The following is a 27,427-nucleotide window of genomic DNA, read 5'->3' on the forward strand; positions in this document are numbered from 1 at the left end:
AAGACACTCCTGTCCTGTAGAATAGCTCTGCCCTTCAAAAGAATTATAGGATGGTTTAATGTGTCTCAGAAATCTTTTCCTGGCTGACTTTTCCAGTTCATTTCAATGTTAGAAGTGTCAATTTCCAGCTACTTATCAGAAAGCAAACTTTGCATTTTGCTAAAGCCTGGGTCGTCTTCTGCTTGCTCAGAAAAAAAATTCAATAGTTTGTAATAAAGAGTGTTTGAATCCTAGTGTGGCATTGTTTGAGTTCACTATTGACCTCTCACTCTAGCACTTTGAGAGAGGGGGCATTTCCATTTAGCATCAGAAAATTACCTTACTCAAATGCAAAGAGGAAGCTCCATGAGAAATCTTTAAAAAATAAAATAAAGTAAAATAAAATAATAATAAATCTGCTTCCCCCAAGGGGAAAAATAAGCTGACATATGTACTGCCTAGTAACATACTCTAAATCCATATGTCTGCCATATATAGCAGTCAAAGGTGTACTGCTGCTTTTTTGTAAGAGGTCATACTGTATACCTACTGTTCTTTCCACTGAAGGAAACAATCAGGGACTATGAGAACATTAGCTGTTACATAAAGGGTATGAGCCATGTGGATAGTAATTAAATTAGTGACCTGGCCTCTGGTTTGTCATAAGGTTGAACTTTGTGAATACCCAAGAAGCCAATTGATTAGAGAAGTTCAGATTAACAGTAAAAGGTCTGGTCTACAGTACGCGGTTATTTCGGAATTAGCTGAGTTAATTCAAAATAAAACTGATTCTGTCCACACGACCAAACCGTTTTTTTTATTTAAAGAGCTCTTTAATCTGGTTTCTGTACTCCACCTTGGCAAGTGGAGTAGCGCTAAAGTCGAGATAGCAGTTCCAGGTTCCAGGTTCTGTGGATGCAATTCGACGTTATTGGCCCAGAATGTTCCCTTGTGACTGCTCTGGACAACACTCTCAACTCCGATGTACTAGCCAGGTAGGCAGTAAAAGCCCTGGGAACTTTTGAGTTTCATTTCCTGTTTGGTCACTGTGGCGAGCTCATCAGCACAGGTGACCATCAGCACAGTCCACCATCTTGAGACCACGCAGTCCCAGTGTTGCCGGCACCCAGTGCCAGAGGCAAACAACAGCAGGGGTTCATTGCCCGGTGTGCGTCCCCCAATAAACACAACGGGGTGGAGAAGCAGAAAAATTTATTTGCAGCTGCAAACAAGATACAGGGAGAATAGAATCTAAAATCCTGCACATCAGAGCAGATCATTGCACATTTATATTCCTTAATGCTACTGCACTACACATCAGCCAATCAAAACTTTGCAAAAATACTCTGCCTTCCTTATATGATTACAACAATATTTATTTCCTGCAACCTCTGACAAGCATTCCTAGCAACTTAAACAACCAGCACATCCTGTCTGGCCTCGTAGCTGTGTCTCCTGTTACCTTTAACTTGGCGTCAGCAAACCTTACACTATGAGGCATTATCTGCGGCTGCAACATTGTTTTAAGAACAAAAGAGCTTACTCAAACCAGCCAGGCCTGAGTTCTGTTAAGGGGGGTTGAAAAGAAGTCCTTAGGCCTACAGCAGGGAGACTTCCTCGACCCTTATGGCCTTCCATCCCCTCGACTTAACTAGTGGCCATGCCCTGGGGTATCCAACACCAGATTCACAGACAAGCTCCAGCATGGTCCAAATGGGAGGTACTGGATTTCATCGCATGTTGGGGAGATGAATCTATTATGGCAGAACTACATTCCAAAAAAAGAAACACACATACGTACGCCCAAGTCTCCAGGGCCATGATGGAAAGAGGCTACTCCAGGGGCACAGAGCAATGTCGTACAAAAATCAAGGAGTCCAGGCAAGAGTACCAAAAAGCCAGGGAGGTGAACGGGCGCTCTGGGTCACAGCCCCATACATGTCGCTTCTGCCGTGAGCTGCATGCAGTTATATGGGGTGATGTCACCACTACCCCACCACTGTCCGTGGACACCTGCAAGGGGGGAGTTGCACAACGCGAGGAGGATGAGTTATTGGAGGATGAAGAGGAGGAGGAGGAGGACAGTGCACAGGTGGCAAGTGGGGAATCCGTTTTCCCCCCTAGCCAGGAACTATTCTTAATGCTGGAGCCAATAGCCTCCCCCCACTCCAAAGGCAGGCTCCCGGACCATGACCCTGGAGAAGGAACTTCTGGTGAGTGAGAGCCTGATCGGAGCCATGCAGTGGGGGTGGGGGGAAACCCAGTTGCGCTGGGCTGTTCACATTTAGTTTAAACAGCTCATCCCTGCTCAGAGCCTCATCAGAGCCATGCAGTGGGTGTGGGGGTTGTGTGAAGCGATCGTCCCAGGGAGCCCACAGGCCCTCCTTTTATATGGCAAACCCACCAGGCATTGCTTGTTATGGGAAAGGGGGCCAGGCAGTTTGAAAGCATTGAAATGAATGCGGAAGAAGCTGAACCCCACGTGCCCCTAGGGCTTACCATGGCTGCCTGCAAGCTGAATTCTGTTTCCCAGCCGCGTGTGATGGCTTACTCACACCAAAGTGGCAGGCACTTCAGTATAAGAGGCAAAATGCGACCTTGTACAGAAAGAACATGTGCTGTGTACTATGAATTGCCTGTTTCACTGAGAAAGAGTGTCCCCTTTGTTCTCTAAAATGTATCTTTTTAAAATACTACCCTTCCTTTTCCTCCTCCTGCAGGTGGAAATGTTTCAACGAGGCCCTTATCTACTCCATCCCAGAGGCTGGTCCAGATTAGAAGGCAGAAAAAACAAACTCGGGACGACATGTTTGCTGAGCTCATGCAGTCCTCCCGCACTGTTAGGGCCCAGCTGAATGCGTGGAGGCAACAATTGCGGAGTCGTGTAAAGCATTCAATGAACACAAAGAGACCAGGGATGCGCATGATGAGAGCAGGCAGGATGCTATGGTCAAGCTCATGCGGGAGCAAACTCACATGCTTCGCTGTATGGTGGATCTAATGCGGGATAGGTAGCAAGACCACAGACTGCCACTGCAACCCCTGTATAACTGCCCTCCCTCCTCCCCAGGTTCCATAGCCTCCTCACCCAGATGCCCAAGAACATGAGCGGGGAGGCTATGGGGACCCACACACTGAACCACAGAGGATTTCACAAGCACCAGAAGGCTGGCATGTCCGACATTTTGATTTGGTTTCTGGACTTGTCCTTCCCTCCTCCTCCACCCCCCTAACCGAATCTCCCCCCCCCTCCCACCACCAGTCTACCTTCTCATTTCTCTCAATGTGTTGTGCAACAAATAATAAAGAATGGTTTTTAAACAATTGAGACTTTATTTCCTTTCATATATATAGGGGGTGGCTAACTTCAAGAGAAACAAACACAACTGTCACACCGTACTCTGGCCAGTCATGAAACTGGCTTTCAAAGCTTCTCTGATGTGCAGCGCACCCTGCTGCGCTCTTCTAATCACCCTGTTGTCTGGCTGTGCGAAATTGGCTGCCAGGTGAGTTGCCTCAACCTCCCACCCCACCATAAACGTCTCCCCCTTACTCTTACAGATATTGTGGAGCACACAACAAGCAGCAATTACAATTGGAATATTGGTTGTGCTGAGATCTAACAGAGTCAGTAAACTGCGCCAGCACACTTTCAAATGTCCAAAGCACATTTTACGACCATTCTGCACTTGCTCAGCCTTTAGTTGAACTGCTCCTTACTACTGTCCAGGGTGCCTGTGTACGGCTTCATGAGCCATGGCATTAAGGGCTAGGCTGGGTCCCCGAGGATAACTATAGGCATTTCAACACCCCCAACAGTAATTTTCTGGTCTGAGAAGTAAGTCCCTTCCTGCAGCTGTTCAAACAGACCAGAGTTCCTGAAGATGCGAGCGTCATGCACCTTTCCCGGCCATCCCACGCTGATGTTGGTGAAACATCCCTTGTGATCAACCAGTGCTTGCAGCACCATGGAAAAGTACCCCTTGCAGTTTATGTACCGGCCGCTCCGGTGTGCCGGGACCAAGATAGGGATATGCATTCCGTCTATCACCCTGCTGCAGTTAGGGAACCCCAGCACATTAAAGCCATCCACAGTGGTCTGCACATTTCCCACAGTCACTACCCTTGATAGCAGCTGGTCAATGATTGTGTTGGCTATTTGCAGCACAGCAGGCCCCACAGTAGATTTGCCCACTCCAAACTAATTCCCAACTGTCCGGTAGCTGTCGGGCATTGCAAACTTCCACAGGGCTATGGCCACTCGCTTCTCAACTGTGAGGGCTGCTCTCATTTTGGTGTCTTAGTGTTGCAGGTATGGGATGATTCCTAGTGTCTGAGAAACTTTTGTATGCGTAGGGCCACTTTCATGGAACTTTGTGACTTGCTGTTCCCTGCCCTGAAGCACAATGTGGTCCCACCAGTCTGTGCTTGTTTCCCAGGCCCGGAATTAGTGTTCCATGGCATGAACCTGGCCCAGCGCCACCATGATCTCCCAATCACCACATGCTGTGCTTCTAGGAATGCCTGTGTCCATGTCCTCATCAGTATCGTAATCGCGCTGTTGTTGCTTCCTCACCCGGTTTTGCAGGTACTGCACATACTGCTGGATAATGTGCGAGGTATTTACAATGGTGAAAACTGCAGCAGACATCTGAGTGGGCTCCATGCTTGCCGCGCTAGGGCGCCTGCATGGCTAATCCTGGAAAAAGGGCGTGAAATGTAGGAGAGCAGAGTGGCAGCAGAAGAGGTTCTGTTCAGTTCACAATAGCCGAAAAAAGGCGGGAAATGGTTATCTTCTGTAGCTTTCAAGGAGGCGGGAGCCCAGGGCAGACAACATGGAGAGGTGCGGTAGCGCGGCAAGAGCGGGAGAGCAGAGTTGGTGGCAGAAGCTGTGCTACTCAGTTTACGATGACTGAGCAGAGTTGGCAGCAGAAGTGGTTGACGGGGAAGAGAGAGTAGATATTATAGAGATTACATAGGAAGACGAGTGGAAATGTGAGGTGGATTCATAGTAGCAGGGGAGCAGCAGTGCACCATACTGCATCATTTTCTGAAAGCAGTATGGCGTCTGCATGCCAAAAAGGCGTGAAACTATTGTCTGCCGTAGCTTTTACGGAGGGAGGAGCGACTAACAACACACACCCAGAAACATCCGTGAGAATGTTTTTGCCCCATGATGCACTGGGAGCTTATCCCAGAATTCCAATGGGCGGCGGGAACTGTGGGACAGCTACTCACAGTGCACCGTTCCGACATTCAATGCTAGCCTTCGTACTGTGGATGCACTCTGCCGAATTCACGCACTTAGTGAGGACACACAAGATCGAATGTATAAAATTGCTTCTGAAAATTCGAATAGAATAATTTTGAAATAATTTCATACTGTAGACATACCCAAAGTGATTAAAAAGCAAGCAAACAATAATGGTCCAGACCAGCAGTACTGCTAAGTGATCACTAGTTGCTGAGGAATGTGACTGGAATGATGCTGTAAATTACTGATTTCATTTCAGTGTGTCTAGGATGGAACTGTGATTTAATTGTACTGTAATTGATGCCATTTGACAATAGTTGAAGTTTCAGGCTGATGTGTCACATGAATCTGTATCTCTTGCATTTGCATGTAGATAAAGGGATACAAAATGTGGCCAAGAAGCATTTTAGCTTTATGATTAATTTGATATGTGGATGGTACATTTCTCACTACTGTCTGTTCTGTAGAGGATCTTGGGTTTTAATATTTAATGGCTATTTCTGTAACCGCTACCAATGGTATGTAGTGCTTACTCAGAGGAGCAGTCCCATTCAAGTTAATAGAACTCGGCTATATAGGCCAAACCTGCAACTTCCCTTATGATTATAGTTAGCTGCTAGAGTAAGTAGATAGTGATTCCTTCCACATGACAAGGATATTAACCTATTGTAACCCTGACCCCTGTCATGTGACGGGGCTAAGAAATAAAGATCAGTCTCTTAGTATCCCTCCTGTATGTCACATCTTTATTACAAGCATCAGTAAGGAATAATGAATCAGGCCCATAACCTTGAAATCAGAACATCTCATCATAGGAGAAAGAAGTAAAACAATGTATCTTTGTGTAAACACCAGATTTACTCTGCATAGATCTTGTGAATCTGCAGTAAAGTGGCAGGTTTGGTTTGCTCAGGTTCTTATGCCTGAGATATGCTTGGTGTTTGAAACTGGCGATTCTTATGCACAGAAAGGGGTTGCACTGATTTAACTTACATCAGTTTTTCTATCAATTCAGTGAAAATTGTGTGTAGACAAGCCCAAAGTTAATCCTGTGCTTAAGTGTTTTCTGGATCATTGCCAGTGTTCAGCAACTTGCAGGGTCAAGCCCTCATTGAGCAAAGAAGGAGCAAAACAAAACATACTGGAATAAGTTGTGTTTTTTTTTAAATATTTCATTTTGTGTCATGTTATAGGAAATACATACAGTATAATGTTATTGTTTAGGATGGATAGACCTCGTTGTGAAGACGCTGCATATTCCTGTGCCTGTTAGAGGGGAGGATAGCTTTCTCTTATCTGATGATTACAGTGCTCATGCTTGAGTTTTGAATATTTTTTTATTTATGTGTCTAGGTATCTGGGGCATTTGGATCCTAGAGTGCCAATCTATTGGTTTTGCGCCAAGTTGAATTTTTGAAATTCTAGCAATTTATTCTCATAAAATTAAGTGTGCCCCACAATGTCATAGGCACTACTTAAACCCCATGTTGAAGATTTAAGCAGCTCCTAGGGTCCTGTGGACACCCTCTGCCTGAGTGTACATTTCACCTATATAGAATTCCAGAAAAGCTTCAGGTAGATTTATATTCCAAAAAAGAAAGTTTGTTTTCAAATATCTTTAAAACATTTTAAAATGCAATAAATTGCACCTGGTCTTTTGAGGAAACCCTACAAATTGTTCTTATTAATTTATGTTTATTCCTTCTATATAGCACTCACAAACATCTATATATTTCTTGACTAACTATACCTGCTTCTGTCTGTAGCAATGCGAGACTCACCAGCATGGCACCTCCTGCTGGTTGTCTCAGGAATTAGCTCTCCAGCGTATAGAGTGCCTCCTACTAGCCAGTGTCTCACCTGCCACTGGCCCTCATGTCCCTCCCAGACCCCAGTGCCCGTTACCTTGGGGTGCTGCCCCAGCAGTACCCCACTACACTTTGGGTCTCCCCTCCCAGGGGAACCCCAAACCCTCTCACCCACCTTGCCTCTGTGACTTCTGCCAGTCATCATCTAGCCCCTGTTCACTGGGGCAGACTTCAGTCTGTAATGGCCACTCACCACTGGCAAGGGGGTAGAACAAGCTGCCTCTGCCTATTCCCAGGCTGCACCTCTGTAGCCCCAGTACCTTCTTTAGGCCTTGCACAAGGCCTGAAGCCTAGGGAGTTACCAGGTTGGAGATCCCCAGCTCCTCTTGCCAGTTACCAGGCTGGAGCTCCCCAGCTCCTCTTGCCTTTCCCCAGCATTACTGTACTCCGGTACTCTTCTCTTCCCCGGCAGCCAGGTCCTTCTCTTTCCAGAGCTAGAGGGAGACCATCAGCTCCTGGCTCACAGCCCTTTTATAGGGCCAGCTGTGGCCTGATTGGGGCATGGCCCCAGCTGTGGCTGCTTCTCCAATCAGCCTAGCCTTTCACAGGAGCGGGGTAACTGCCCCACTACACTGTCTCTCTAATAATGGGCATATCCAACTATGTGGGTATTAAAATTTGTGGTTTGGGTGCATGTTGCACAAAACACTAGTAGATATTAGAGAGACAAGGTGGGTGAGGTAATATCTTTTATTGGAGCAACTTCTCTTGGTGAGAGAGACAAGCTTTCAAGTCACACACAGCTCTTCTTCAGGTCTGGGAAAGATACTCTCTCTCACCAACAGAAGTTCGTCCAATAAAAGTTATGCTCTTACCCACTTTGTCTCTCTAATATCCTGGGACCTACACTGCTACAACTACACGGCATACATTACGAGATATATCATTCTATCATGTACATATATATATATAAAATGACTTAAATTTCATTCTAAAACCCATAAACACAGCTCCTGGTCCCACTGTGGGTAACAAAGGAACCAGCAATATTATGTACTAACCTGTTATTATCAAATAGAGTGTAAGAGCGTTGATTTACCCATTCACTCTTGAAAAGGTGTTGAAAAGAATTACCCTACTTCTCTTTCCCTAAAGGCCCCAATGAAGGAGTGGGCCAGACAGTTTCCCCCTCAGGAAGTACAAACAAGCCATCATCCAAAGTTACCGGGAGGAGAAGGGTATTGCAGGCAAGTAGGTCCCCAACTCAGAGGATGTCACTTCATATGGGGGAGTTCCTTTTGGAAGAAAGGGAGAGCTGGATGAACCTTTCTGGAAGCTTTTTTGAACCTTTTCTGAAGCTTATGAACTTTTCTCACTCTGTATAATTCTTAACAGTTTGAAAATATTTTCTTTGATTTTCATCTGTGTGGATCAAAAAGGCTGAGTTTCCTCTGGCTTCACCGTGAAACCCTGTGGAAATAAAAAGGTTTATGTAATTTCTGTCCATCACTCAGGCGCATTTGCTCAAAAGTGGCCCCAGATTTTGCCAAAAAAAGCCCTTAGTGAACCTTTTTTTGAGGGACCTGATCTGTGTTTCAAGTTTTTAACAAAACCCAAAACCAGAGTCATTGCATTAGAGTTTGGGTTTCATTTTGTGACCATTTTGCACAGCATTACTTATACTTGTGTTAGGTGTATTACTGCATTATACTGTACTGCAAAGTAACTCCGAAACTACTACACTGATTATTGAATCATACTGTACCAAGAACTAACAGTACAGTAATATCATACTATCAAGAACTCACTGTAATGTACTGGATAAGGATATAGGGCCAAATTCTAACCTCAGTTATCCCAAAGTAAATTTAGGAAACTGTAGTTAAATCCATGGATGAGTCATTCCTGGATTTACATTTGTGTGTAACTGATCTCAGGATCTGACCCATGGTCTCAGTTTTTACCATACCCAAAACAGATAAATCATGATAGCATATATTTGATATAGTTTATATTGCAAAATTTATGATGCTAAATACTGCATATCTATGATCAGAATTGGCCCTTTGTTGTAACTGACTGGTACCCTACTATCTCTAGAGATATTTAAACCGTTCAGTAGAGGGTCATCTAGTGTTGTTGCATAGGCCATATACATTCTTTGTGCAATACCCATACTGTGACAGCGTACACTCTTTCCTCCTTTAAAAATGTCAGAAATGGAGATTCCTGCTATTTGACACTGCAGTAACTTGCTGAGAGAGGGTGAATGTGTAGCTTTTTCTATAATTGTTTTGAGCAACTGTGTGGGTTGTAATATTGCAATAATTACATGATGAAGTCATAATTGAAAAGAAAAAGAAAAAAGAATTTGGGGCCTTCATAATTTAAACAGGACCCAATTTTACCGAATATGACCAGTTAGGTTATCTGGCCTGTGCCTTATAAGACATACCAAATTTTAAGCCGATAACTCAAATGGTTCCTGAGATATAAACTTGTGAAAAGTCACAATTTTGCATTGTGCTGAAAAGCCACCTTACAATACAGTGACTACCATAGCTCTTTAATATCCAGCAGAGTTCTCCTGCTGTGCTTTGTCAGTCGGTAGCAACATCCAAGTCTTCTTGTAAAAGTAATTCACACTCTTTTCACAACACTGTTGCTTTAATTACCACTGAACTCTGCTGTTGCTCAGACAGGCCTAGCAGGACCAAGAGAGGGTCAGCACCGCAGTCACTGCAAAAGAAGCAAATGGCTTTTTTTTCTTACTTTAATATTAACAAACCATCTTTGATTGAAATGTTCCTAGCTTCTGAGCCCTAGTCTTGTCTCTGTGCTCTCTTGGGGTATTCATTATCAAAGGATACTCACAGATGTCAATCTAGAAAAACATCAGAAATAATACTTAAAGTCCTAATCAGAAACTTCAAGTAAAGAAAAGACTTACATATCTTTAACATACAAACAACTGATTGGATTTGTTGTATATGGACACTGAATTTCTGATGTAAGTGGACAAACTAATCAACATACTGTACATTCTTAGGCTTTATAAATTGTTGTTATGTATTCATATGCAATTCCTTCATTTTTTTCTCATATTTAGTTGATTTTTAACACCTCGTTAGAGCCAAACACTTCTATAGTAGAATAAGAAGGCACATTGCAAAGTTAAATTATAATTACAAAAAAAGTTTAATTTCTGTCCTATAGTATTGCCTGAGAAAATAGTTCACATTTATGTGACATCTTTCACCCCCCCAAAATTGTAAGGTACTTTTCAGATGTATAAGCCCCATTTTCAAACTCGGGTTCCTAATTGAGATGCCCAAATTCCGCAATTGGCCAGGCACATTAGAATGGAATTGCCTCAATGCCCATTTGGACATCTAACTCAGGAGCTCAAGTTTGAAAATTGTCTCTCTCCCCCCTACATTTCATATAGAGGAATCAATATACTCACAGCTGAAATGCAGCAGCTTCTGTGGGGAATACAGATGCTCTTTACCAGAGCACAAGCAACATTAAAGAATAGTTTAGAGCAGGAAATGTGAATGAACTCCATATCCAAATGACACTGCAAAAGAAATTTAGGTAGACCAAATTTACTTACCCATTGTTAGAACCAGTACAGCACACCAACCCTCTAAAAACATGCTGTGGGATCTTTGACAGGACCTCTGTTTCACATCTCACCTGAAAGATGGTAGTTCTAACTGAATCATGCCATTTAACTCTGTATTAGAGCACAGAACCATTTCCGATTTGGAGGGAAGTGCCACCTAAAGAATCTTCAATTAATGTCACATCCTGCAGTACTCTGGGTTTTACTTGGAGACCTCTCAATCCATGAATTGACCAGAACTGACCCTACTTAATTTATTAAATCTGACAAGATTAAAGCTAGAGATGGCATAGCTATAATCTAGTACAGCATGCCATAATTAGGGATGAGTTTTCAAAGGCACAAATGGTGATTGGGCACCCAGATCTCGTTGACTTTCCATGGAAATTAGATAGAAAATCTCCCCCTAGACTGTTTGATAGGAAATAATAATAATAATTAATAAAAAAGCCAGCACAGAAATATCCCATTCACCCACCTTTAAAAAGTTGCACGAGTAGTTTTGAATAGCCAGATAACCCACCTACTTGGTACCCTAGGGAATTAACCTCCCTGAGGTACATTGCATCAAGCCTTTATTGCCTGGGGGGGTTTTATTTATTTAATTTATTATTATTCAATACTGCACCCAAGGAGGGAGATGTTTGAAAAGAGACCAGGGAAAATAAGTTTGTGTTTTTAACATAGTTACAGAAAAGGTAGATAAAGAGGCAGAGGAGGGAAGGGGGTTGTATATCCGATGGGTCTTTGTTTATGAGAACATTCTAGCACTGAGTCTGTCCAGGGGATAAGAATTCTGGTTATCACATATTGAGTCAGTTAAGAGTAAATTTAGGCATGTGTATTATATAATGTGGTAAAATCCTCCCCTCACTGGGAGCAGCAATGAGTAGGCAGTTGCATGATCTGAACTTGACACATACAGCTGGCACAGGACAGGAAGCCTCACTGTGAGCAGGCATAATGTGTGTCAGGCAGCATGTTACTGCTCCTCTCAGCAGGAACAGTGTACATTTCTTAACCATTGCTGGCTAGCGCTTGTTGCTGGTGGTAGCATAAGTGCTAACCAGTTGGGATGCTGGACATGCCCTTGCTGCTAGCCAGGTGTATCACCCAGCTCATTCTATGGAGGCATCCTGCATTGCTGTTTCTGTGAAGGTATCCATCTGGCAAACATACCTCCCAGTGCGCTCTGAGGAGGTGTTCTCACCTGACATGCTTCTGTATAGGTATTCTGCCTGGCTGTTTGTGTGGGGGAAGAAAACTAACAGAAAGCAGGATTTGCTTCCTGCGTATTGGCATGGTATCATTCCTTAGAGTATATTTTCTGATTCCCTGTTGTCTAGGGCAATATTTTCTAATTATGCTTTGGGCTGGCTTTAATGGAAACCATTCCTAAGCCATAATAAGTAAGGAAATTGAAATGAGTGCTTTATATTTGGATTTGCAGTGGCCTGGATACATATAGCTAGATACATATAGCCCGCACACAAATATTTTTTTTTCACTGAAGGAGAAAATTATCCACCAGCATTAGTAAAAAATAATCTTGCTTCTTAACATATTGCTGAATGATTGAGCCAGAACTACAATTCTCTCTATTCTAACTCTTTATTGCCTTCAAATTGTGTACACTTTTCTGCAAGTGAGCAGCAGATTGTCTGCTCTGCAAAAAGACAGCCTCAGGTGGTATCACTTTCTACAAGTTCTTTATTTCTTATTAACTATATAAAAGTTCTTGGTCTTTTAACCATATGTGCAACACTATAGGAGTAACTGATCAACAGTTTTCTCAGTGAGTAAAATTCCTGCATTAGGGTGGAGAGATTGTTTCTTTAGTTTGAATATAGCAATGCCAGTATTTGTTACATTCTCTTTTCTGATTCTGTAAATTTACAGATAAGGGATGCAGTAAAAGCCAGAGCTGCCACTGCCATGAAGCCAATGAAACTTGTGTGATTTAACCATTTAAAAAAAATACTTGGGTTGTTTTCAATCTCATCTGTGCTGGAAAAAGTACCACAGATCGCCCCTGTCCTCCCCTACCACTGCCCCAGACCTAACAGTCTGGTGATGAATGTTGCCAAAATAGCTAAAAATATTCAGGTCCAAAGTTATGAAAGGAATCGAAGAGGAGAGTGAATCTGAGGCATGGAAGAGCCTCTTCAAGTTATCTTACAGAGATGATGATCCATCCCCACTGGATAAACCCTGGGATCATAGATCTTTTCTGATGGTTCCCAGAGAGACGATGTACCTAGAACACAAGAAACCATTTACAACATTTTTTTAAGAAACTAAAAAATCTGAAGGAATTTAAATTAAATTTAAAAAAAAATCAAAGCACAGCTAGGATGGACAGAAAAGGAGGAAAGGAGAGCAACGTTTCTGGTCTGGCCAACTGATGCTCTGTGCACAACCTTAGGGGAGAGGGGACAGTAATGGATTAAAGTCACCTTTACACTTCCCCAATCCTAATAGCACTCATACTTGAACTTCTGCATAAACCAGAGCAACCTCAAGACTGCTCTAACTTACACTGACAGTAAAGTCACCCTAGGAGCCATTCCACTAGTGAGAGCCTTGCTGAATCACAAAGTACCATGCTCCTTATGCTTGTTGGGGAGATTTTGCCAGAATCTGGGACTGGATGACAAGGGATCTATCACTCGATATTTGCCCTACTCTGTTCATTCCATTTGAAGCATCTGGCACCAGCCACTGTCAGAAGACAAGATACTGGGCTAGATGGACTGTTGTTCTGACCAAGCAAAGCCATTTTTATATTCTTTGTCCTCAGACAGTGTTGGGCCCAGTTTCTGAGAAAATAGGGGTAATTCCTGCTGGCACAGCTGGAAGAGATAAATAAGGAGAAAAGATCATGGTGAATGTTTTGCGAAGCTCTGTAAGAATATTGCACTTGTGAATGACCTGGGAAAGAGCTGAAGTAGAAATGTCAGCAGCCAGCAGTGGAAAAACCATAAGCAGGTTGAAGAATGAGGTGCTTAAGAATCCAATGGTTGTTTGGAATTTCTTTAAAAAACTAGAATGTTCTGGAGAAAGTCAAGGAAAATCTTCCCTCCAAATAGCAGAAAGGTAGTAGTGGGGATTTGACCAATTCCAGAAATAGATTATTGGCCTCATCATGTCTGAAGATCAGAGAAGTGTGAGATTCAAAAATATCTAACTGACCATCCCAAAGGACTTAATTATTTTTCCTATATTTTGGTCAACAGGGAGACTTTCCTGGGCAGTGATGGCAAGGGCTGATGATAGCTGAGTCATTGGGAGAATGTGTGCGGAGGAAAGGGGGGAAAAAGCAGCCATAAATTTGGAGGAGGGATTTAGGCTGAGAGTCTTCACCCGCTTTAACACTGGAGTTGCTCCATATGCCCTGACCACGCCTCTGTTCCTCGGTGAGAAGCCAAGGGATATCAGAGTTTAACTGGACTATGAACAGGTGATGGTGCCATTTTATGAGCCCAAATAATCACTTTTGCTGCCTTTTTCACAGAGAAATTCTTCCTCTGCTTTCATGTCTGGTTTCTAGGAGGAAGTCTGAAAACTTTGTCACTGCCAGAGTATTTTTTGTAAATAAAATTTTCTCTAAAGATCATTTTCCCTTCTCCTGTTGCTTTGTCATCCCTTTCCTGGCCATCCTTCTCACTGTGGTTTGAGAAAAACATCACTGTGGTTTGATGTTATTACTAATTGTGTTCTCTCTTCAGTTTAGATTGCAAGCTCCTCGGGGCAGGTACCTTGTCATTTTACTGAGTCTGCAAGGTGACATGGCCACCTTTTGTGTGATATAAATAATAGATTATAATAAAAGCATCTTGATGCCATAATTGTCAGCCAGCTGTATTCATGCAGCATCAGGGATAGAACTCATGACGTAAAGGAGGCTTCTAGCGAAGATCTTCAGGGACATAGGACTGTGGCTTCCTATGTGTTTGTTCAGCACCTCACAAAATGGGGCTCATACTCTATTTGAGGCCTTTGAATGCTACTGCAGTACAAATAAATAATTATAATTAATGAGTTTCCAAAGCAGTTTCATTTATTCACCTCTTTAAGGAACCAGTCTACATATGCTTCAAATATTCCACCAAACCCAAGGCAGTACTAGTACTGGTAATATATTGGTCTATTATATCCTTTCCCTCTTCTTTGTTAAGGCAGTGTTTTATCTTCTTGGAGAAAAACATTGCCTTAACTAAAAGTATGCAAGGTTCACAGGAATTCAATCCAACAGTTGAATGCTGGTTTGAAACCCCACTTAGATTATACCAAGCGGATTGATGAGAATATGCCAAGTTTCTCTTTCTCTTCTGGTTTTATAATCAAACCTTAACCTTCCTGGATTACACATGCCACTGAAATTAGATTAGAGCTGGTCTCACTAATGTTTGTGGGTTAGCTTTTAATGTATACTATAGACATATATAAACAGTATACATTTATTCTTCAAAAAATAAAAATTCACTTATATACACAGTGTGTTTGGGCAGCTACAAAATATATGTTCTTTCTCTTTTTAAGAGAAATACATATTGGCAAAGTGTATTGTAATGTTCTAAAAGCAAGAAGAAAACATGATAGCTAAAACCAAATAATATAATCCTTCTGAATGTGGTAACAATTTTTAATACTCTACTATAGAATGAGGAATTCAGGCTCAGTGTTTAATAGTGTGTTGTAGAAAGGACAATGAATGCAGACACATCCACAAAAGATCTCTATTGGCTTAGTCCTGACCATCTCACCTTACTTTACTACCACTTGACAGCCATACTAACCCCACAAACAGGGAAGTATCTTAGCCTTTTCAGATTTAAGATACTGTTAAAGCTTATGAATCAGATTTCCCATATGTGGACATGACAACTATGAAAAAACTATAATTTAGGACACACAGTATTCTCTTTATCCTTTTATGTGGAATTTCACTTTAATGTGATGCAAATGACAGTAAGAAATACATTCACAGAATGTTAAAGCCTTCTTATTAAAAATTCTGTATGCATTTTATATTCTAATTCATGTACAGTCAAAAACCCTGATAAAATCACAGTCCTGATTTGACTGCTGCACTTATCGTATTAATGAGGATACTTTATGCCTTTTGAAAATTGGGATATAGTCCATTATGTGATTGTAAATGATGTGATTGTATCACATCAATTTGTTATACAATCCCACCCCTCCCTTCAGTCAACTTTGTATATAAGACGAGCCACTGGTGAAGGCATGCTGAAGATGGAAAAGCTAAACTTGAAATTAGTCTTCTTTTCTTTTGTCTTATTTTTACTTGTTAAAAAGAGATTTTTTTTCTGAATCCTGAAATTCCCTCTAACTCTAGAGGGAAATTCAAAACGGAATTCAAAAGCACATAAAGGAGCACCAGACAAGGTTCCCTAAAGGTACGTACTTGATTTACCATATAGCCACAACAAACTATATCAGCTCCATTAACTTTCTGGCTGGTCATGTAATGACTAAACCTAGGAAATCCTTCCCACCCCCCAAAACTGTAATATATTAAGGATTGAAAACTACTTTTGGTGTTGTTTGCAAAAAGGGGTTCTTTGATTGTGATGTATTTACAATTTTTAATATTTTCATTTTTCTTAACTACTGACCATCATTTATTCTGCCCTTTAGGAACACCCAGTGGGTGTAATGCATTGGAACAGCAGCAGATGTCCTTGTAGCTTTTTTTCTACTACTCTAGTTTCTGGTTTTGAGTCAGTGGCGATATTCCTAACTTGGTGAAGGTCAGAAATCTGTTTTCCCCACCTGAGGCTACTATGTGGCTTGCCACTAGTAAGAGAAACTCCCTGCCTGGCATGATCAAGTTTTACAAACTTTCTGCAGTTTAAATCCCAAGGCTGGCAAACTTTTGTGGCAATAGGGTTCCTGGCTCAAAGACACACTGAATGCAGCACCATAACTAGTAAATTAAGACTGCATTCTAGAGTTCTTTTTTCCCCTGGCTTCTAACCATTATGCATTTAATTCTCTCTATAATGGGGTCTCCATCATTACCTTGTGAAGCTAGTACCATTCTTACTGAGTGTTAGCGGGTGTTCTTGGGAACGCAACCACCTTCACTCTGTTTCCCAATGGCTACCTGCAGTTCTTTGTATAGTAATTGTTATCTTCAGTTGTACTTCCCAGAGCATTTTTACGTTTAATCTCTTCATAAAAAATCATTGCTGCTGTCTTAAAATTCACTGAGGTGACATTGCTATATGCAGCAGAATATGCTCCAGTGTAGAGTTTATTAGAGCTTTGAAACACAAATAGTCAAATTCTTAACACACACAGTGCAGTCTCATATTTTTAACTTTTGGTCCTGTTCACCTAGGAACCTGACCTGAAGGCTTTATCAAGATATATGTTTTCCTTGAGTTTGGTTGTCATGGATGAAACTGCTGATGTTTTTTATGGTTCTGTCAATTTCATGCTGTAATATGAACAAATGTATTAGAACACACATGCACACGTACACACACAGGAAATTAGCACAATGGAACATAAATATTTTTTTTTATTTTAAAATGACCTTTTGTGGTAAAGAGAAGGAGTTTCACTAGAATATATTTAAAGGTCATAGGAACCTTTAATAGTGGTAGATAAATTTTGCCCTATTTAAATTCAAGCCCAATAAGAACTTTATACAATCTTTTGGACAAAGCTTGCAACGTTCTAATCTCTGCAAATCCACTCTGTACCGTTCACTGCTCTTCTTATTAAATCAGTTCTACAGAGCTGTACTCTTCTCAATACTGTTACACACACTTCATTTTTATTCTTCAGCTTCAGCTTGGCCTTTTCTATATTTTTGCTTCGTCTTACATTCAATTACCCACAGCCTAGTTTGCAGAATAGGATACTATTGGCAGCTGCATTTAAGCAACAGCACATTATGTCATCTTGCTTCATATATTTCACTCTAATCTTTTTTAGGATAAAGCTCATTTGAGAAATCTTTCCTCTGCCTTTGCGGAGAAATTATTTGCCTTCTTTCATTTGGTCTGAAATTTGCCTTCTCAATGCCTTTGTTTAAAAAGAAAACTTATTTACATCTTCTTGGATCCTATTAGTTAGCTAAATTGCATAATTGTTGCAGTTTTAAGAATACCAAGTCATTTTCTCTCTCGAATCATTGTGGCACTATTTTATGGCTTCCATAATAGCATTTAGTGGTCCAGATTCAGAGCTTACTTTCTTTAGAAGGTTTTTGTATTCATTCTAGTGTATACTGTCATATTTGAGAAGACCATATCCCTCCCATACATATGAAACTGGGATAAGCACTCTTTGAAAATAGAAGATATTAGCCCAGTAAAAGATTCCCTCTGAAAATCTCCAGTGTCAGCATGAGTGCCACCTAAAGAAATTCACTGTCAGTCCTCAGGGATGGTACTTGATATTCAGTTCTAGAATAGTTTAGCATTGTTGATTTCTCTTAATTAATTTCTCTATCCAAGTTTTGATGGTTCCCTCTTTCTCTCTTTTCCTGCACAGTCCTTAGTAAACAAGGGCAAGTAACCTCATTATGACATATAGCAAGAAGTCTTGCAGCCTACTTAATTTTTCTAACATTTACTATGTATCAGCAGATCATAAAATAGTTTTCTTTCTATGAAAGAGAAACATACAACATGTGTTAGTAACTTGCTGCATCTTAGTAACTTGCTGCATCTTTTCTTGCAACATTGATAAGCCTTGATTGATTTTTCCCTATGGTCAAATATCACCTTAACCTAGTTAAGCACAAATCCCATTGAAGACAAAATTTCCTTTTGAGGACTGAGACAGAATTCTGTTTTTAACATTGATGTAACCTTACTTTTCTTCCTCCTCTGATGACCCAGAATTTTTGGGTACTGGTCACCGCCTTTCAATATTGTATCTAGAAAGTGAACCAGTTTTAATGGATCCTCTCTTTAAGAACCTGAAAAGATTCCATATGCCAAGTATGCAGAGGAGGTCTCATATATTAAAACTATCATTTATACATATTTTAAAATCTAGGACTCCAGTTAAATAGAGATTAAAACAAACATTGTCCAGGATTTAATGCAGTTAGTTTAAAATTAAAAAAGCAGCCAAGGGAGTGAAGTTTCCAGAATAAAAAAAAAAAAAAGCACAACATTTTAGAAAACTTTATGCTTTGTCAGAAATGGTCTTCTTCACTGACATTGTACCCAAAAATGCTTAGCTGATAATAATTTAAAATATAAAATATAGTGGAGCCCAAAACGTCATGCTATCCCTTCCAAATAATTGTCTTTAATTAATATTATTATTGATCACATAATAGAAGATCCAGTCTGAGTGATATAAGGATTTGAAGATTTCAAGGCAATGCTTTACAACTTAATTATGTTTCCCTAGGAGACTTAACATAATTCAATTTATTTTTCCCTTGTGTTTCATCAATCATTATATGAATAGAAAAGATGTCTGAGCCTCATTTCTATGTGAATTTCTGTAGATTCAAGAATTTTCAACTACTGTATATACAGATTATTGGGAGAAAAAGAGCACACCTTCTATGAAGACACCTGTCTCCTAAGCCTCACCGATGATGATAGCATTGTCTTCTGTTGTTGCTCAGCCAGTAAATTTGCTGAATACAAACTGTTGAGCTGCACAGCCTTTGTAAACCAAGTTCTGCTGTGTCTAACAGGTAGAAATCAGGCCGACTTACTGTTTTTCCTTCACTCTTTCTGAAAAAGGCGTTTATTGTACATGGAAGATGAATTGTTTTGTGTGTGCTTTTTCTCTTGCAAAAATTTTTTGACTGTTGATTTTGGCCTGTTTTCTATATGATGCTCTGTTACTGCCATAATCCATATCACAGTGTGAAACATAGGTGGTGTCAAATCCTGCAATTTCTTTATCTCCATTGGGAAGTCACCAAGCGCATCATGATATTCATCACCTTTTATATGAGGCCTCCAAAGCACCCACTGAAAGCACCCTTTAAAACTTTATTTGATACTCCCCTTCATATCCCAGTTAAGAAAGGTGTGAAACAAGGAGACACAGTTTCACCAAAACTCAACACAGCCTGCCGGAAAATGAATTGGAAGGGTGGAATCAACATCAACGGAAAGCAGTTAAACCATCTCATATTTGCGGATGATATTGTGTTGATGGCTGAAATTACTATCAAACTACATAAAATGCTGCGAGAACTCAATACAAAAAGCAGCCAAGTCGGACTGAAAATTAACCGCTCCAAAACTAAATGTATGCCGTCTGATACCATGCCAAAAGCCCAAAGAACAGTCAAGGGAGAACAGCTAGAAGAAGTTGAGCAATATGTCTATTTGGGCCAAGAAATTAACATGCGCCATGATCAGGAAGGTGAATTCTCATGAAGAAAGAAAGCAGGTTGGTGCGCATTCAATTCTATCTCGCATGTCCTCCAAGGAAAAATCAACAAGGCAACATGCGCCAGCCTCTTCAACTCAAAAGTACTGCCAGCAACATTGTACAGCAGTGAAACATGGGCACTGACAAAGACAGAGGAGCAGCAACTGTCTGTCATGGAGAGGGCGATGGAAAGAAGAATTCTGGAAATTTGAGTCCCCAGTGAAGTGATCAGACAGCAGAGTGGAGTGCAGGACATCGTTGTTGAGAACTGGCATAGTAAAATGCGATGGGCCGGGCATATAGCGAGGCTCAATGACAATCAATGGACTGCAGCTGTCACTGAGTGGTACCCACGGGAGCTGAAACAACCACTCGGATGACCTCCAAAGAGATGGGAAGATTTTATTGTGAAAAGACATGGCTGCACATGGAGAAGGAAGGCCAGGACACGAGAAGAATGGAAGATGCGTTGTGATCGGCACAATCTATGCGAGGGCTGAAGGACTGATCGATCAAGGTGAAGCTGAAATCTGAAAGATGCTTTACATGTTGTCAGACATATTTTGTGAAAGGTCTCTTCTATGTTAATGAAGCACTTGTACCTCATCCTATATAGTCTCAATAATACTGATAATAATAATAATTCTCAAAGCAGAAAAATAGATGTTGTTTGGCTATGAACTAATTGCAAATGGTGATCACAGAATATCAATGTCTGTACATTCTTAGCTATTTAAGAGACGTCTTTCTGTGCTGGAGCTGTTTGAAGGTTGGCAGTCAGGAAAGCTGTTATTGAACCCAGCAGAGGGTGCTCCAGAGTTTGCGACCAACATGCTGTCACGTGGCAGTGTAGAAATTTCATTACCTCCTCTAACAGTCTAACTTTCCTCATCTACTGTACAATCTGATTAGCAATGGTAGGAAGAATCGGAGATGTTCTATTGCTAGGGGGTTAGATGAAGGAGCTTTTTAAAAAATATCAAATAATTTCAGATCTGAGTCAGTGACTTTTAAAATGAAAGGTCTACTCTGTTGCCGTTAATGGGCAGGCTTTCATAATTTCTTGCTATCACAGTACTAACTTCTTCTTTTCAAAGCCTTTCTGAACCTCTCATTGTCCAGCATTTGTATCCCTCACTTTAATGAGCGCTAAATAAGAATTATATAAGTATTTCAATAATTCTCACTGGACAGTTAATTAAGCAGCACTGAGTCTAAGGAGCAGTCAGCTATTCCCTCCTTTTACAGGCAAGTGCATCCACAGACACAAAGGGAAGAGGTCATTTTTTTAAAAAAAATGATGTGTAGATTAGTAATTTTTCTCTGTAATAAATGACCTGGCTAACAAGCTGAAACAGTGAAATAAAATTTCACCTTTTTTTGTCCCCTCATTTTTCCAGTCCACTCTCTTGTGTTCCCTCAAGCTTCTTTTACACAGGAAATGAATTCCCTTTAACTTTTTAGGGCCTGAAAATGTTGAACTAAAGCTCTCCAAATTTGCTTCCCTCAGTAAATTGCACGGGGAATGGCCCTGCCCAATCCTTCATTACACATTCTTCTTTTTTTTAACAGCTTCTGTTTTTTCTCATATTTGATAGATCCTACCACAAACTTCAACTAGAGTGAGTGCAGAGGACCATAACACCAGTCTTACACACAGGGTATTTTATTAAGTCCAGCAGTTAAAAATGTACAAAGTTCCTCATAATAATCCATTCATTCTGTTCTCGCCTGATTCTTGGAGTAAGCCTGCACAATTATTCAAATCCCAGCTTTTAGCTGCAGCATACACCTCGCCATGGGGCTGTGCCTCTGTAATCTTGCTTTGGTCTTGCATGTCAAATGGAATTAACTCCCATAAGAAATGTATGCGAAGACAACCCAAAGTGTCTAATCCAGCTGCTGTCTTAAATTTCTGAAACTCAGACCTGTCATCTTTTTCTATAGATTTGTTGAAGTTCTCACTTATGCTTCAGTCCATCCAAAAATGAAGTTTAGGGAAATTTGCATTTTTATATATTTTTCAGTTGTTCACTCCTGTAGCTTTTTCATGTGTTTCCTTTGTAGGAGTGTTTCCCCCGCTCCCTCCCCCCCTCGCAACTCCAGTCCTATTTTACACTTGCAGAATTCCTGATAGAGGTGGAGTCAGTTGTTTTTGTAGCTGGCAATACACAAGTTTAAACCCAAGGAGTATTACTTGATGATGCAGAGGCCAAACCAAAACAAAAGCTAGGACTTGTGCGAGTGAGGAAATAATGATATCATTATTACCATACCTTAACAACTCAACCCAGCTAATCACAAAAACTAATTCTGCCTCCATTAAATCTCAAACTGCATTGCCTCCTTCAGGAATAAAAAGCTCTCTGAAATTAGTTTTGGTTAGTCTAACTACACAGTTTATGTGTTGTATTAAGAATAGATTAGCTAAAGAAGCAACCTTTCTGATGCTTCTGGCTTCTGCTCTTCTGTAGGGGGCATACTTTCAGATATCAGCAAAACATGCCAGTATATTTGTCAGGGTTCCCTCCGGACTCTGAACTCTAGGGTACAGATGTGGGGACCTGCATGAAAGTCCCCTTAAGCTTATTTCTACTAGTTTAGGTTAAAAACTTCCCCAAGGCACAAATCCTTCCTTGTCCTTGGATGGGTACTGCCACCACCACCGAGTTAGACAAAGATTCAGGAAAAGGACCACTTGGAGTTCCTGTTTCCCTAAAATAGCCCCCCAAGCCCCTTCACCCCCTTTCCTGGGGAGGTTTGAGAAAATCTACCAACCAACTAGGTAAACCAGATTCTTAAACAAAACTTTATTATAAAGGAAAAAAAGTAAAAGAAACACATTTGTAAAATCAGGATGGAAGGTAACTTTACAGGGTAATCAGATTCAAAACACAGAGGATTCCTCTCTAGGCAAAACTTTAAAGTTACAAAAAAACAGGGATAAACCTCCCTCTTAGCACAGGGAAAATTCACAAGCTAAAAACAAAAGTTAATCTAACGTGCCTTGCCTTATTTACTTACTCTTTTTGCAATATTGAGACTCATTTTAGGATGATTTTAGGAGAAGGAGTTTTCTGACCTGATGCTTCTCTGCTTCCCCAGAGAACACACAAACAAAGATCACAAACACAGCCTCCCCACCACCTCCCCAATTTGAAAGTATCTTCTTTCCCCATTGGTCCTTTTGGTCAGGTGCCAACCAGGTTATTTGAGCTTCTTAACCCCTTACAGGTAAGGAGGAATTCTAGGCTACCCTTAGCTATGACAATAGTAAATAAGGATTTTTTTAAAAAAGAGAGAAAAACTGTATCATACAGAACTTAATTTTCCACCTATTCAATCGAATATCAGCAAGATTTGATTAGGCTTGGCCAATTTTACATGAACTAGCCAAAATGCATTTATATAGAGGGTCCAGTTTCAACATAAATTCAGTAAATAGCAATTACAAAATTATAGTCAGATACAAAGCTGTTTCTTCTAGCTGTCTTGGGTAAGTGAGGTTGGAAGGGTAAAACTGTAACTTATTGTAGTGGATATTTAATAAGTGGTAAGCCATAGCACTCTCCACTTGAAAGTTAATTAAGGCCATCAAATGACCATACTTGTACAGAAAATATGTTAATGGTTTAACCATGGTAACAGTCACAACAAAGCCCAGCAAAATAATAATGGCTTTATGCATCATTTTTACTAGTCATTACAGAAAGACTTATCTTTTTAAAAAGAGTGACCATCTCTTGTTTGTTTTCACATTTTTAGGAAGTAAGAGTATTAGCAGTTAATTTTGAAACTTCTTCATTTTACTACAAACAGGCACTGATATTGAAATATTGAAATTTTGATATGTGGAGTAGGTCAAAGTGTATTCACTTATAATGAAATCCTATAAATATGGACTATATTGTGCATGTCAATGCTGTGTTTTCTTCATCTCTCTCTTTTTTGTTGCATACATATGGGTTTTGAAGAAAAGACTCTTTAATTTGTAGAACTTCACCAAGTCTTTCAGATCTTTTTAATTCAGAAGTGTCATTGTTGTGTGATTTTAGTTGTTGAATAATCATCCTCAACAATAGACAGGATATAAAACCAACTATTCTACTCAATACATAGGATGCTCAGTGGGTCAGATTCTTCACTTCTTCCCCAGGAAAACTCCCCATTCAGGTCACAGGAACTTTTTATTGTTTAAGGTTTGAGGGATTGATTCTGTAAATTAACAAGTATCTTCAACTCCCATGGAGGCTGAGGGCACTCAACACCTTGTAGGAAGCTTGAGCCCTGAATTTAACCCATTCTGAGTAAATAATATATTAGACAATACCTTTATTTGATTGTGTCAGGGGGTAGCTGTGTTAGTCTGTATCCACAAAATTCATATAACTAAAATTCATTTGTAAATTTAACACCATTAATTTGGGCTTGCATAGGGACAGGGAGTGGCTGGCTCACTACAAAGGCAACTTTCCCTCTTTTGGTATAGCCACCGCCTCATCAATGATTGGGAGTGGACCACATCCACCCTGATTGAATTGTCAACACTGTCAACCCTGTCAACTGTCAACTGTCAACTGTCAACCCTGTCAACACTGGTTCTCCACTTGTAAGGTAACTTTCTTCTCTTCATGTGTCAGTATAATAATGCCTGTATCTGTAATTTTCACTCCATGCATCTGAAGAAGTGGATTTTTTACCCCCGAAAGCTTATGCCCAGATAAATTTGTTAGTCTTTAAGGTGCCACCGGACTCCTCATTGTTTCTTTGATTGTTAACTCTCATTAATAATACTCTGCGCTTGTGTAGCACTTTTCATTCAATGATCTTAATGTGCTTCCCACTAAAAATTCCTCAGAACATTTCTGTGAGGTACACTCTACTAGCTTGTGCGTGTTTGAGTGATGAAAGTATATCAAATAGTCAATGGACCTATGCTAATTTATGCCAGCAGAGGTTCTGCGTCATAGAATCTGTTACTCTGAAAAATAAAGGGTGAAATTATATAGATCCTAGTGGTGTAGCAATAAGATTCATTCAGATAAAGCAAATTATTTAATGATTTTTGCCACTCTGTTTCTCTCCCCCCACTTTAATATGTGTGTTTACTCATGTCACAATAGTCAAGAGTCTGTCAACATTTCCAACATAATCTGCCATTTTAAGGCATTTATACAAATACAAATTTACTTATACAAATAAATTCTGCCTTAAAAATTTAGTATACATTCCTCTTGATGCATTCACATAGCTCTCACTATTAGTAGCAATGTTATATTCATACTTCAAGGGAACAATACATTCTATAGTTTTTCCAGGTCAGAACTGGAACACTCAAAAATGTTTACACACGTGTTCCTGGCCTTCTTTGAAAGAAGAATAAGCATTTATCAGTAGAGCTGAGAGAATATTTTCGGACTGAATGTTTTTCATTAAGAAAATGGCTTTTGTCAAAACCAAAACTTTTCACGGGAATGTGATGAATTTGATGAAATTTTGCTTATGACACAAGGCATTTTAATTATGTCAAGATGTTTGATTTCAACATTACTGGACTGGAACTTTTCTGGTTTTTTTAATTACTTTTCATTTCAAAATTTATTGTATATTACTAAAAAAATTAAAAAGTCAAAATTTAAATGAAATATTTTAATTTTATCTAAACAAAATATTTTAATTCACAACAATGATGTTTTTTAATTTCACTTTGTGGGAAATTTCAAAGGAAGACAAATTTTGAAATTGGAGAATTTCCTAAGAAACGAAAATTCCAATTTCCATGTAGCTCTGTCTGTTATTATTAGGTATGTTTATTTCTATAGCTCAAGATTCCATTTTTTTGCTGGTTGCAATAAATGAAAATAGGCATTGCCCTTTTTGGGTTTATTTTATCAAAATGTCCAACTTCTTTTCTGATTACATTTTTTAAAGTGCTGGAGATAGTCACAATGTGTCCACTCGTGGCTTGCCTACACAGTGCTTTAGTCTGCATCAAGGAAATGTAAATTTTAGTGCGCACCAGCATGTCATGTAACTTGCCCGTTTCTCGTAACAAGTTTCCTAGTGCATGTTGAATGTAGTCCCATTTCAAACAATAAATGCTAGCATGGACTAAAATGTACACCTCTCTGGGGCCGACAAGACCTGAGAAGAGGCTGCTGGACAGACCAAATGGATGTTTCTCGTATCCAGTTTTTCTTTTAAGGATTGCTTTGAAGTGCTGAACACCAACAAATCCTACTAACTTTCAGGATCAAAAACTTCTTTATTATCTCAGACTTGCTGTGTGATAAAACAAAATATATGTAATAATACTACTCACTACTCAGTCCTTTCAGGCAACAACTACCACAATGAAACACCCAAATCTCCATGGGTGGAAATGTCCTGTTTTTTTGGCTTGCAACCTTTAACTGTCCCACACTAACAATTCTCCAAGAGTGACAAAATCAAGCATAACAAAACAAGGAGAAAAAAGTCAACAGAGAATCCCTTACTTAGAGCCTAACTTTCGGCATGGGAATTAGATATGTCTTCTGTACTAGTGCTTCAAGCTATTCTCAGCATTTGCTAGCTGTCATCTCCCAATAGATACTTACAGTTTTTTGCCCATCTGTAATAGGTTCTTAGACATTCCCCATTACTGTAATATCTAAGTGTCTCAAAAATCTTTAATGTATTTAGCCCCACAACATCCCCATAAGATAGTGAGCTATTACATCCATTTTACAACTAGGGAACAAGGCACAGAAAGGTTAAGTGATTTGCCTTAGGTCAGATAAGGGGCCTCTGGGAACACTGGGGCTTGGACAGTGGTCTCCTGAGTTGAAGGCTAGCCCCCTAACCAGTAGACCATTCTTCAGCACCTCATCTCCTTTTCTAGAGATCATGTCTGTTCTCCCAGTCATCTCCTCTTCAATCGTGATGTCAGCTTTTCTCTCCTGCTGTTTGGCTCACTGTTGTGCTATCTCTGGTCACCTTGCCACATTGCTAACACGTGTGCAGTAACATTGTAAAGCTATATTCTATGGGGTCCTTGGGCTATAGTAAAGGAACTTAAAGATAAGATATTGCTTAGGGTATTCATTGTTCATGGACATCATAAGAAATGAGGCCTTGTGAAGAGTTAACAGAAGATGAAAGCTACATGGCACACTGCAGCACATGGAAACGTGATCAACTTGGCAAAGGGTAATACATATAAGTGAATGGCCAAGTTGAGGGAATGCAGTAAAATGCTGGCTAACGTTAAGTGATCTTAAGGGAATAACTAATTGTGAAAGATGAATTCAATGTGAGAAGAGTGTAAGTTAGGGGAGCTTGGATATGTATTGAGAGTGTGAGATCAATAGCAGAACAGGAGGG

General features: G+C 40.2%; 1 long non-coding RNA gene across 8 annotated transcripts in view; it reads left to right on the top strand.

The window, feature by feature from the left end:
• Positions 1-27,427, top strand: part of LOC140909618 (uncharacterized) — a 754,751-nt gene that overhangs the window by 525,050 nt on the left and 202,274 nt on the right. For 7 of the 8 annotated variants that reach the window (XR_013635609.1, XR_013635607.1, XR_013635614.1 and 4 more), the window contains exon 5: positions 24,499-24,676. This is a non-coding gene — a long non-coding RNA (uncharacterized LOC140909618). The remainder of the gene's footprint in view (positions 1-24,498; positions 24,677-27,427) is intronic. The other variant, XR_013635610.1, reaches the window with a different exon arrangement.

The sequence above is a fragment of the Lepidochelys kempii genome, chromosome 3 (assembly GCF_965140285.1).
Source record: "Lepidochelys kempii isolate rLepKem1 chromosome 3, rLepKem1.hap1, whole genome shotgun sequence".
Taxonomy (NCBI): Eukaryota; Metazoa; Chordata; order Testudines; family Cheloniidae; genus Lepidochelys; species Lepidochelys kempii.